A 14,118-nucleotide genomic window follows, 5' to 3' on the forward strand; every position below is an offset into this window, starting at 1 on the left:
TGGCTATATATACGCAAGATAGATGTAGAGCCGCCTGCGTGCGTGCGAGCGAGGGAGGCGACGGCGGAGTACGTAGGTACGGCGTATCTGCGATGCTGCAGCGCGTGGTGGAATGCTGACACCGGTCCGTCATCAACGACCAATTGGACCAAAAATTATCATCGTCTTGCGTTGGACAACTACTACTACAGTACTACTAGCTAATCCGTAAGTGATTTGAGATGCACTGACAGTGGTAGGGCCGTGTGGTTTTAATCACGAGGTCCCGTTTAATTATATTTTCTCCATTAAAATAAAATATTTGGAGGCACGTCTCTTCTAATAAAACTCATTTTTTATCTCACGTTTTCTTCTTTAAAATAAAATGTTTTGTATCCCACATTTTCTTCTTAAAAATACTACTCACTCCAAATATCTTTTTTTTTAATACGTAAGGCTATGTTCGGTTGATCACCAAGAGGGAAGGATTGAAATTTATTCCCTATATATTATGGTGTAGAATTATTTCCATTAAACTCCTCAAATCTCCTTCGATTCTCTTCAAATTGAACAATGTCTAAGGAGTTTTATATTACTTTAAAGAATGTACAGTCAATTATTACAAAAGGATTGCTGATGGAAGATTGATGCTTATAATATCCCACCTTTGACTAAGAACAAGAAAATTACTTACAACACCAACCAAAACATATAGAAAACAACTTATATCCATGTTTAGCAAGGAAGTGTATAGCCATGGTTTTGCAAAGGTTTGACCAAAAATCCGTGCTCGGCCAGTGTTGCCAGATCTATGTTGGTGTGAATTAAGTTGACAAACACAACGCCCTGGGAGATGTACTTAGCTCCAATGCAGGTCCAAAATATTGATGAGATACGGTCGTGCCAATCAGTTTGATCCTACAACTGACAAGATATATAAATTGAAGATCAAATAGTTGATCGGTCAATAAGCCGATATAGCAATGCTAGCCCATGCCGATACCAAACGATGTCGATATGATTTTGAGCAATCGGCTATATGTCCAATGTAGTGATGTGACCATGGCTACTATAGATACAACCATTGTTCACATCAAGATCAAGCCGTCCAAGTTCTGCAATCCAGTTCGGCCACCTGCTACAGTATCGACTTCAAACGGCTGCCAAATATGCATGCGAGCTCCATTTTGGGTCCATGAGTACTTGATAGAAAGCTCTCGGAGTCATCTTTCCAATGGATCCAGCTTGAGTCGACCGAAATCACAAAAAGAAGGTGTTGCGTCACCTATAATGGGCCTATGGGCTTGTAACTTCGTCTGGGACCCAGCCCAAGTGGGGCCCATGTGGGGTGTGCCCCAATCTGGTGGAGCACGACCCTAGGCACCCCTAGGTCGTCCTCCCACCCCTATATATAGCTAGGTACCCCTTCAGGGTTTATTGGGTTTTGATTAATTGTAAGTTTAGCCATTGCTATTTCGCTTGCAGCGCGCGTGTCGGCTAGACCGTCCGTCTGCTTGTTCGGAACCCCACTTTATCGTGTATCAATTCATCTTTGTGTGTCTTGTCTATCTAGCAATTCAGATTGCTTTTATCTTGTGCTTGCTTGTTTCTTCGATTTGCTTGCAGGAATAAGGTTGATGATCAACAACCCACGGAGAGGTGTATCGATCGCTAAGATGCAACGCAACGTCTTGTACGGTTGTAGTCGGGTCGTCAACGTTTCTCCCAAATCGTAGTTATCATGAACTCACCGAAAGATCGGGCCAACAACAGCGTGAGTGTCGAGAGGAACTCAGGGTTCATCATGTAGATTCTAACACTTAAGTAAATAATGATGTAAAGACAATCTACTGATGATAATGTAACAATAATATCCAATAGAAACCAATCGGTCATTAGAAACCAATCAGTCAATAATGATATGATAGAATAATTGCTTGATCCGAAGATTAAGCATACATCGGCTAGTCTTATGATGTCATTAAATCCACAAGATTAAATAATCAGTGAAGCTTTTGTTACAATCGGCTAAAACCAACTTGTATGTAATCCTCGTCAGCCGATGCAACGTCCAGATAACTCATCGGTTGAAACCCCGATGAAACCCTATTAATCAAAGGCATGTTAGTTTTTTATGATTTTAAGCACGACTTACTAGGTCAAATCCAATTGATGCAGCACTAAGTATGAAAAAAAGCATAAAGTCTAAAAAATCAAGTCGGTATAGGTAAACTAAGGTGGTGGATACCTTAACTAACCTAGATTGATGAAACAATTTAACTGATACTAACAAAACCCTAGAAAAGATCTAGCCGGTATAGGTAAACTGAGACATCGACTTAGATTAACTAGGATATATAATAAATAGGTGTTTACATCAAAGATATTAGAGTGTCGAGGCTCTAACCCCGCCAATACAAACAGCCATAACAAGCCTTACCCCTTGTCGGAGATCGAAGCTAATGCATCCCAACTCGAAACAAGAACTCGTCGAGAAAGACGAAAATAAAAAAGGTGACAATGCGACGAAGTTGTATTGATTGAGAGATATCTGATAGTGACTCCAGGTGTACATATTTATATTATACCCATAGGCCGTTAAGAGTCCTAATCGGACACTAAACACACTTTCCTAAAAGATAAAAGGAAAATTACAAGTCTTGATTGGAAACTAAATAAACACTTCATAAAGATAAAAGGATAATTAATATATAGAATTAAATTGATATGCCGTGATCTTCACGATTACTCTTTGAACTTGATTTATTCTGGATAAACTTTCAATCAGATGATTGTGCTCTTTCCTTAACCGAATCCACTAAAGAATTTTACCAAATTTTGACATTAATAGTCCTTATCCTCAACAAATAAGGAAATAATATGTCCAAAATCAGCGTCCTATCATTTTGCCAATAGAAAATTGCTCATATCACCGTTAATGACTAGAGTGGAACCCTTCAATTTTGCTCGAAATCCATTTTTCACCCTATGATAAAACAAGTAATTTTGAACTACAACTTTGTAAACCGGAATATAAAACACCATGGGACATGTTTTTAGTGGTTTTGTTTAAAATGGAGGTGGTTCTCCTATTTTATCCTCCAAATGCCATATTTTAAATTTAAATATCACTTATTACATCCACAACCATAAAACATAAATGTACTTCGTACTAGCGAAAAATCAGTATCATATCATATCGAAACCATCATAAAATAACTCTACTAATAAAAAGCAGGTTTCTCCTTCTTCGCACCATCGTACTTCTCCACGTAATTAAAAGAACACCCTGACAAAAAGCCACCCCATAAAAAAACAATGTTCCCACGCCAAATTTGATAAAAAAAACGATAGAAAAAACTAAACCATATAAAACCATTCATAGTATTTGTACAGATTTCGTTGTAAAGCACGTATATGTCACAACTCACTAGTGATCTTAGAATTTGGGGGTGAAAAATAAACAGGTTTATAGCTAAGGGGAAAATTGGACTTCAAGCAAACTTTTTTGGCCAACAATGGACTTTACCCTCCGTATAGTTTTGGTTGGAACAATTGCATAACTACTGTACTCTATACTATTTATCACTCCATTATTTTTTAATTGCTCAAATACCACTAGTTTTCTTTCGAAATTGTCAAAAATACCACTACGTACTTAGAATACTCACTTAAGTTTCATGTCATCCATGACAATAAATAGCTTGTCACATAGATCATCAAACCTAATGGACAAGAGAATTAATGAGGTGGGAAAGAGCAACCATGTCTTGTATTACTTCTATCTCAAAATAAGTGCAGCCGTGGATATCCGTGTCCAACGTTTAACCGTTCGTCTTATTTAAAAAATTTATAAAAAAATTTAAAAAAATAATCACACATAAAGTACTATTCATATTTTATCATCAAATAACAATAAAAGCACTAATCATAAAAAATTTTCAAATAAGACGTAAACGTTGAAAATAAATAGTATAAAACTGCACTTATTTTTGAAAAGGGGTACGTTAGATGCATAGCATTTGGGGCTGGTTGAGGTAGCGCCTATGGCATAAAACTAGAGAAAAAATTAAGCTGGGGGGGGATATATAAATATATTTTTTAGTTTCCATGTAAAAACTATGCATTGAGCAAATAGTTTCTGTAGTAATACCATACATACACTATTTTTATGGACAACACTCTTTTTTCCGCAGGAGATTTTTATGGACAAACACTTTTTTTTTCTGCAGGAGAGCTAAAGAAGGCACATACATAAAGAGATATAGAAAGTACCCAATAAAGACCTATATAAAAAATCCATTTTTATATGCAGATTTCTTAAGAAACCTGCCTATAAAAATATGTTTATTTTCACATGTGGGTAGTTAAGAGGCCCAAATGAAAAAGGGAGGAAAGTACGAATTACCCCCCTCCCCTGAACTATCGCAGCTGACCGAATTACCCCTTGAACCACAAAACTGGACATTTTTCACCCAAACTATGTAAACCGGACAACTAACCCTCCCCCCCTCGGCTCAATCCGTGGTGGTTTTGGTCCTACATGGTAGTCTAGTCAGCAAATCTTTTAATAAAAAAACGGTAGGCCCCACCTATCAGTTCCCCACTCCTCTCTATCTCTCTCTATCCGCAATCTCTCTCTCTCTTCTCCCTCCCTCACTGACTCACCAACACGGGCCTCGGCGGCACCAAGGATGGCGCCGGTAGAGGCGGAGGTTGCTCAGGCGCTGGTGGCAGCGGCGGAGGCGGAATCTCTCTCTCTCTCTCTCTCTGGGCGCAGGACTGCACAACGGCGCGGAGGGATGGACAGCGGCGCACAGGGGTGGGCGCGCCTGGCTGGGAGAGTTGAGCGCTGCAGGCATAGCGCTGAGACGGAAGGCGCAAGAGGGCGGGCGGTGGACGGCAGCGTGGCACGTGGAGGCGGGAGCGGCGAACACTTAGTGGTATCAGGATCCTCCTTCCCCACCATCGCGGCGCGCACGGAGCTCAGACACGCTAGGCCAACATGGCCGCTATTGCGGCCGCCGTCTTCCTCCCGCTGGACTTGGCCCCTACAAGCGGCGTCGGGAGGAGGTGGAAAAGAGACGGAAGAGGGAGGAGGCTGCGGCGGAGGAGGAGGCCATTCTTGCTCGCCACCGACCCCCGCTGACAGGTTCCCCCTCCTCGTCTCATGCCGCCGCCCACCCCTCCGAGTCACCTCCATCGCTACAGTCCTCGCGCTGCTCACCATCGCAACCACATTCCTCCTCACAAGCCACGCGGGCCGATCGTCGGCCCACCCCCGTGCGCAGCTGCCCGCCTTCGCCTTCGCTGCCTCCGCCTTCATTATCGGCTGCACGAGCGACCTCCTTCTCCACCACCAACGCCCGAGCGACCTTCGCCTCCGCTGCCGACCGCCCGCCCCCACGCTGCCACCCACCTCCCCGCCCCTGCGTGCTACCCTGTGAGAGACAAAGTAGAGAGAGGAAGAGGGGAAGAGGTGTATGATAGGTGGGTCCGATATTTTTTAATAAATAAAATGCTGACTGGATTGCCACGCGTACGCCACATAGGATAAAACCGCTCTGGATTAGGTCAAGGGAGGTAATTCGTCCAGTATTGAAAGTTGAGGGTGAGCAATGTCTGGTTTTTTTGAGTTAAGGGGTTAATTCGGTTAACTGTGATAGTTTAGCGTGGCAATTCGTATTTTTATCAAAACAAAAAAAAATCTTTTCACGGGTCACACGGTAACATCTTCCTAGTAGAACATTTAATCTTGTGTTAATTTTATTCATTGTGTTTTTTCTACTTCGGTATTCTTCTGTCCAACGACTCTGTGATCGAGTCTCTTCGCATCAGCCGCCCCCGGGCCGGGCCGACGGACCGCCCTGTACCACCCACGTCGAACGCTCGTTGTCGTTCTCGATTGTGCTGGTCACCTACCAACGGTGGAGGATGTCGATAGCTTTGTGCCACGACCTGACGCCCACGAGGTCAAAGCACGTACCGTGGTCATACTCGCACGTGCGCTTCTGCTTTGCCTCCGGTTTCTTGCGCAGTCGGTTCACAAGACACTCTAGATGGGGCACCTGTGATTCTCAGGCGAGAAGAACCAGTGCCTCGGCCGAAAAAAGAGTGAACAGAAGCCCCAGTTTCATCTTAGTTTGGGCCGACTTTGACTGTGGCAGAGAAAAGGTGGAAAAAGTATACCCGAGATCTCTCATCTTTGTCACCAAATTATAAAATCGTCCGTGAACCGAAAAACCAGATACCAAATTACAAAATCGTCCGTGAACCAAAAAACCAGATATATGTCATCCGTCAACTTACGAAACCAGGTCACTATGGATTCTTAGACAGTATTGACTCTGGTGGACCCTTGTTTTTGTCCGACATAGTAGGTGAGTTAGCGTGAGACACAGGCGAGCCCCACATGCCAGCATCTCAGCTTTAGGCCAGAGTGGCGCCCCGCATCAATCCCCCTCTCTCCCATCGATATTGAGGACAAACGGTAGTGGTGGCTGTTGACGACATCCCTCTTGCCCGTTTGGGCCTTATTCGGTTCCTAGGGATTATATCCCCAAGGGGAAGCAAACCAGAGGGGATTGAGTGGATTGAGTGAATCCCTCCCATCTCACTCAAACCCTATGGGGGGATTAAATCCCTTCTCTCTCCCAATCCCTCTCTTATAAACCATGTGTTTCGTTTTGACAGGATATAGCAGCGTATTGGCAGGGATTCAAGCTTGAGTTTTGAATATTTGATGCATCAAACAAAATAGCTAGAGATACGACAATTGATGCATCGATTTGCCCACGATATACAGAGGATACGTCCAGCATCGAGTTGTCATCCAACTATAGATAATATAAACCATGTATACAGTTCTCAGAAATTAATCATATGATCCTATTGCAAGTTTGCAACTTATGAAGTACCATGTACCCGACTTCTAGGATTCAGAGATGAAGCTATCAATGATGATTTTAGTCACCCTGCACAACTACGCAAGATAAAAAGACATGCACAAAAGCTACAACAATAGTAACTCCAGAAAGTCAATGAGCAGAGAGCTGCAGAGGGTGAGCATTTTGAGTCATTTCTATCGAAGCATGATCATAAGCTATAAGCCAGTGTCTTCTGATACCTGTTCAATGGTAGAGAGCATTATTCCAAAGAATAAAAATGCAATGCATAAAATTCGTTCACATATTATATGCATGGTAAAGTCAGTATTATCATGTGAAATAAAGTAACAACACTCTAGGGTGAACAAATATTATAGTATTAGTAACAGTTCAAGTTAAGCATACAAAATTACTGTATCAAAGAAACAGTACTCTCATGTGGAAGGACAGCAAGTAACATCCTAGGGTGAACAGATACTAGTATTAGTAACAATTCAAATTAAGCATACAAAATCCTGAAATCAGGTGTATTTCGAAACACAAAAGGATGATGGCCATGTTTAGTATAAATAGAAAGGTTCTTGATTAAACAAATTGACAACCCGCAATGTAGTCACCAAAACTAAAATTGGCTACAAATCAACCAGAACTAAAATGCAACGCTACCACATTCACAGTTATCTGATTATAATCCGCTAGTTTCTAGTATGGACATCAAAAGATGGAAAATAGTTGATTAAAAAGCTGATCCCTTCCACTCTAATTGCTGGTCCAGTACATCATGATGAACAAATATAGGTGGCCAGGCCAACAATGGAATGCCGGCCAAATTTTATTAAGAACAAAAGAGAAACCAGTACAAGTTAAGCAACAATAGGATCATTGAAGCCACACAAAGCTTGAATGCTTAGAATGCTTAAAATCAAGGCAGAAGAGAGGAAGAGAGGGGAAGGAAGAAGGAAGTTTACCTATCAAGCCATCTCACTTCTTAACCAAATCAAGGCAGATTCAGCATCTTCTTGACAAGTGCTCACAAAAATCTCTCTATTCTCTGCATTCTTGAAGACGGTATAAGCTTTGGCCTTCTCTTGTTTTGTCACTACCACCATCGAGTTGAGAATGGATATGCACTTCTTGATTGAAAAATCATTGTTTTCCTTTTCTTTTGCTAGATGAGCCTCCCTTTCTCTTGCCAATTGTGCCGCCTCATCTTCAGCTTGTTTGGTTCTCATATCAAGGTACCTTTCCATAAGTCCTTCTACGCCAACACTCTTCTTTTGCTTCTTGGGTTCTTTTTCTTCTTTGTTTCTTGCTCCACTAGAACTCAACAAATGTAGTGCAGGGAAAATAAACAACATCATATCGTCATCCTCTTCCCTCCTCTTTCTAGTGAGGTCCCTTGCTCTCATATCCATAGAAGTACTATAGATAGCACACAAATTATTTACAATTTTACACTTAGCATAACAACAAAAATTTAATCACACCGGAATAAGGCAAAAAAATCTAGAGAAATGAGCACAAAAGAATCACAAACTCTGGGAATTTATCTAGCACATGAACAAGACAAGGTAACCAAAATTATTGAAAATGAATAGCATCTAAGAAATACCAAGTCGTATGCATCTATGTTTCAGTAAGACCACTACATATTTCAAAACAATGTATGAAAAAACAGCCTCACAGGATAACATCTATGGTGACAAAGAAGATCCAGAAATTTTGGACTACATTACACCACTTCTTTTTTTATTTTTTATATTTACATCACAAAATATAGATAAATAACTTAAAGCAAAGGGAATAAATAGATCTAGTACCTCTTGGAGAGGGTACAGGGTCCCACGAAGGAGGAGGTTGGTCTTCTCCAACTCTAATTGGTGCACGTGCAATCTACAAAACAAGCACAATTTACACACATCATTGACAATTCAAATTCAGCATCCAAGATTATAAATCCAGAACTAGAGCTAGAGCTAGAGTTACATAAAACCCAGAGATTAACTCCATGAGATCTTAGTATTTTGTTTCAGTCACTTTTTTTCATTTGTCTCCAACTTAGTCAAATTCAAACAGTCACCTATTTTTACTTCAAACAGATAGACCTCTCATATCCAGCGTTTTTTTATAGATCAATGCAAAAACTTCTTGTAGCCTATAGAAATAGAATAACTCAACAAGGCCCACGGACAGCATCATACCAGCAGCAACAGTATGTGGTGCGCTCGAAGCTGATTTGTTAGTTGAAAACAAATATATATTTGTTATCTGCTTGTTGCATTCAATATCTCGTTTCGGACTTCCCATGTCCCTACCTATGCATATGCTCATCTCACAACTAAACTCTCCCCTCCTACCTTGCAACACACCTTGTGCTAGTTCCCTAGCTGTTCACTCCCTTTTCATCCTTCTGCTACTCGTCTCCATCCCTACCACCTTTACCAGGCTAATTACCTGGAGCGGCACATAAGGGCAGAAACAAAAAAATATTCGTTGTATTCCCAGGAATGTCACGGCTCTTCCTATATACTAAACTACAACTATATTGATCACATGTCGTGAGTTAAGTAGGACCCTTATTTTCTCGGAGCATATCAATTGATAATAGCTATTCTTTGTAAGTATATCAGAAACCGGAACTAATAATTTCTATGGAATGATTTATTGATGTCATAACTATGCTCAAGCATCTAATAAGAAAAAACTACATGTGAATTGAGAAGCAATTTCACAATATCAAGATAGTGCATTTCCTGTCCCTAGGAAAACATAACTTTTTTAGATAACAGAAGATTTATCTCTTGCATCATGGAGGTACACAGTCAAGGTATAACTGCTAATAGACATGATACATGTGAAAACTTGAGTTAATAGAACAGTAGAATGAACAATACCTAGTGTTTCCCTAACAAATACGACCAGCAGAAACCTGGATGATTGGTTTGGACAACGATCATTGTCACAAGAGATTATGTGTCAAGAAAGTAAGAAGTTCACTTCAATGTTCGAAGGATACACAAACATTAGCTGTTCAATTAAAGGATATAAACGTGCCCCAATTCACACAAACTGTGGCCTTCACAGGAGATTATGTATATACTACTGCATTCACACAAGTGAGTGCCCTGTGGCCTTCTTTTCTTTTTTTTCCTTTTCCCTTTTTCCAAAAATACAGAGAAAAGAGGCACAAATGGATGAACGATTTCCAGGAGAAGCATAACAGCGTGGCTAATTTCCTGGAGGAGATGAACAGCGTACTGATGAGTTTAGTGAAGAAGCAGCGGATCAACGACCCCAGCATGATGAACTGGTCGCTGCAGCTCAAGGACGCTATCGACGAGGTGGAGTTTACAAGAACAGCAAGAATAGTCAAAGAATCCAGCCTCCTCTTCTTCTCCGAGGGCGTCACAGCGGTGGCGCCGTGGGCGAGGGCGATGGGCGGCGGCGGCGGCAGCGGCAGAGTGGATGCGCCGACGCTGTGCTGCGACCAGGAGCGGTGCCCGACGGGATGGCGGCGACGACAGGAAAGGGAGAAGAGAAGGAAAAACCCTAACCCTAGATTAGCGTGCTCACCGGAGAGGGGGAAAGGCAGCGTGCTCACCGGAGAGAAGGTGGCGGCCGGAGGAGAGAGCCGTCGCCGTCGCCTCCGGGTCGCCCCCGCCGTCGCGTCTTCGTTGCGCCGCCGCCTCCTCTGGAGGGTTTTTTGGGCCGGGGCGCAGGGAAAACGCCGGGATGGGCCGGGTTAAAATCCAGACTGGGCTTAACCGAACTGACATATTTTTCTATGGGCCAGTATCTTTTCCACACCAGGATTATCCACGGGGATTGGGCCCCGATCCCGGCCGTTCCCGGCCCAACTGAACAAGCCCTTGGCGTTCGCCCCCACGGACTTCAACGACCGTGTCACTAAGGTGGACATGAAGGAAGACGACTCATGGTGGCTAGGCGAGGCGAGGCGAGGGAAAGGCGATGCCATGCTCCCAAGGCCTCCCCACTTTCTTCCACTCGCCGCTACTTGACGGTGGCAGTCTGTACTGAGTAGGGAGAAGGTTGAGTCGCAGTCGATTGAGGAGGAGTGTGAGGCCGTCGTGGCAGCTGAGGAAGGCTGATCAATTGACATATGCATCATCTGTTTCAGGTTATAAGACGTTTTGACTTTAGTCAAAGTCAATCTATTTGAAGTTTGACTAAGTTTACAAATAGAGTACTCCCTCCGTTTCTAAATATTTGACACCATTGACTTTTTAGTATATGTTTGACCGTTTGTCTTATTCAAAAACTTTTGTGAAATATGTAAAACTATATCTATACATAAAAGTATATTTAACAATGAATCAAATGATAGGAAAAGAATTAATAATTATTTAAATTTTTTTGAATAAGACGAACGGTCAAATATATTTTAAAAAGTCAACGGCGTCAAATATTTAGAAATGGAGGGATAACATTTATAATACTAAATTAGTTTCATCAAATCAATAATTGAATATATTTTCATAATAAATTTGTCTTGGGTTAAAAATGTTACTACATTTTTCTATAAACTTGGTCAAAGTTAAAGTAGTTTGATTTTGACTAAAATCAAAACGTCTTATAACCTAAAACGGAGGAAATAGTATTTAAAACTACTAAATGGTGTGTTTCGTGTGAACTTTCTATATGAAAGTTATTCTAAAATATCATATTAATATATTTTCCAAGTTTGTAATAATTAAAACTTAATTAATCACACGCTATTACCATCTCATTTTGCATGAAACACTTAATCTTCACCTCTTCATCTTTATCTTCATCTTTAGAAGATTCAAACACCATATAGATCCTATAGATAACTTGTCAACTCATCCTGGCTAGTAACCACCAGATCCCTCATTCCCTCGCCCTGAGATTAGCAATAAAATTCTTCTTCTTGCCATAACGGGACTACTGGTAGAAAAGGCAGTATTGGCATCACCATCATGAAGATAGGCAACTCGAGACTGTAAGCAAGCAATGGTGCTCTCAAGAGAAGCCAGACCAAAGACAGTGGAGCTTGAGCTTCATCCTCAGCAAGTCCTCCCCACTAGAGAGGGCCCGCAAGCCCCTTGCAATCTCACTCCGGTGAAGGATTTCCTTACTATAGTCAGATGCACCTTGATGTTACCCACTTTCCTTTGACTCCATCCCTACAAACATTTACTCAACCTATGTAGCTTAAGAAAAAGGGAATTCAACCGGGCAAAACAACCTTGGGATTTTAATTGACGCCTATACAGTTATATTAATTCCTAGCCTGCTGTATCGTAATATCTTATTCTAGCGAAGCAGTCTGGCCCAACAACTGTTTTAGAATGCAGTTTAGCGCACCCTGTACTCCAGCAAATGGATTTGTTGTTCTTCCAGATCTTCTATCATACTTACACAATTTTACTGCAGGAATTCGGGTTCAAAAACCTCTAGTTGAGATCTTTTGTTATATATGTCACTGAAGAAGTACATAATCTGAATTTGGAAACCATTAGATCAGATTATGTACTAGTTATGCTATTACAAAAACTAGTACAGTTAATGTTTTCCTAGATTCACTGCGTGTTCCAATTTTTTTTTTTATAAAGGAAGCTTTTATTAATCTCAGACGATTAATCTCAGCCTCTGCATAATTAGGATGCACACAGCCAAAACACATAAGCCCATAAAAGAGTTTGTAACAAGAGAGAAAAGCAAGGACAATTGTTCCAATTATACTGATCAATGCTATTTTATAATGGCCCAGAGACAGATGTTGAGCTATTTGAAAACCGAAACTAAAACAAATAGCATTATCTTCAGAGTTTGTCTTGGCAAACCAGTTTGTTTTCATTATTAGGTGCTATAGAGAGAACACAAAGCCGCCCGCAACATGACGATGTGTGGCAAGCAATTTCTGAAACATCTGCAGAGCAAATTGTGGTTAATACTGGGCTGAAATTGGAATATGCCACTGAGGAGTGAGAACATAAACCAATTTATACCTACTAAGATAAGGTACAGTAGCAGTCTATAAGCCAGCTATAAACATATTTTAAAGAGATAAAGGAAGAGAGAGAAGAACAGTGGGCTATAAATCTATAGCCAGCTGCAACACGGACTCCAAGACGTACTGTGTGTATGACATATAGAACCAAGTATTAATAGTATAGTAAGCAACTATTGTATGAACAAGGTGAAACCCCGCGCGTTGCTGCAGGAGTTTAGTATGATAACAATAATTAAAAATAATGTGTAAGATAGCTAAGCAATATAAACTAACATAAGCACTAAAATCAATTAATATGATATGACTTAATTAGATAAGAGAGAAATAACATTAATCAAGTGAGGATGAACTTACATAGGTACATAAGATATTGTAAAAAATAATGAGGATATATATTGAAATATTATGTGAATTATGTGGAATGATGATTTAACATGCTTTCATTTTAAAAGCTCTAAAATGTAATAAATTTTAAATTATAGATAATATAGCATGTTTGCATAATATTAATATTGATTGTTAGTGGATGATGATGTGTCAACTTGTTAGTGGATGATGATGTGGCATATTTGCATGTTAAGCTTTAGGAGTTAGTGGGCTATAACTTTATAGTAAGATAGGATTGGCTATTATATTGGCTATAGATGATTTAGAGCTATTAGTTAGCTATACTATTAAACGCTCTAACACCTACTAGCAAACAACACTAAATATTAATGCCTGTCATTAATAATTATTACTCCATCTGTTTTATGTTACAAGGTACTTTGATTTTTTTTTCTAAACTAAACTTTTTAAATTTAATTAAGTTTATAGAAAAATATAGCATCATTTGTAGCGCCAAATCAATGGTACAGCTTTCCGAAGATAGATTCCTCATTCCTCTGTGATGCAATATCAATGGTGCATATACATATTCTTTTTATTCCACGCCCTTTTACAACTCCCGATGCAAACAAAGCGCGGCCATATATTTTTCTATCTCAATCCGTTTAATCCACTTTTGTTCATTCATCAGGCCATCATGTCAAAAATCTATTTCATCTCACGCATGATGAGGCCCATCACTGCTACGCGGACACTGCACTGACTCCCTGTCACGCCTAATCATCATCGATTAACTAATCAAGCAAATCACTTATGCGGTTAAAATTCTATTTCTTGTTGCAGTTGCCAAAGCTGATCGCGGTATGGTGCCTAGTATTTGTCTAACCCAGCTCAAGACCAGATCGAGAGAACGCTGACACGGTTGAAAAG

This window comes from Oryza glaberrima, chromosome 1 (genome assembly GCF_000147395.1).
Source record: "Oryza glaberrima chromosome 1, OglaRS2, whole genome shotgun sequence".
NCBI classification, from domain to species: domain Eukaryota; kingdom Viridiplantae; phylum Streptophyta; class Magnoliopsida; order Poales; family Poaceae; genus Oryza; species Oryza glaberrima.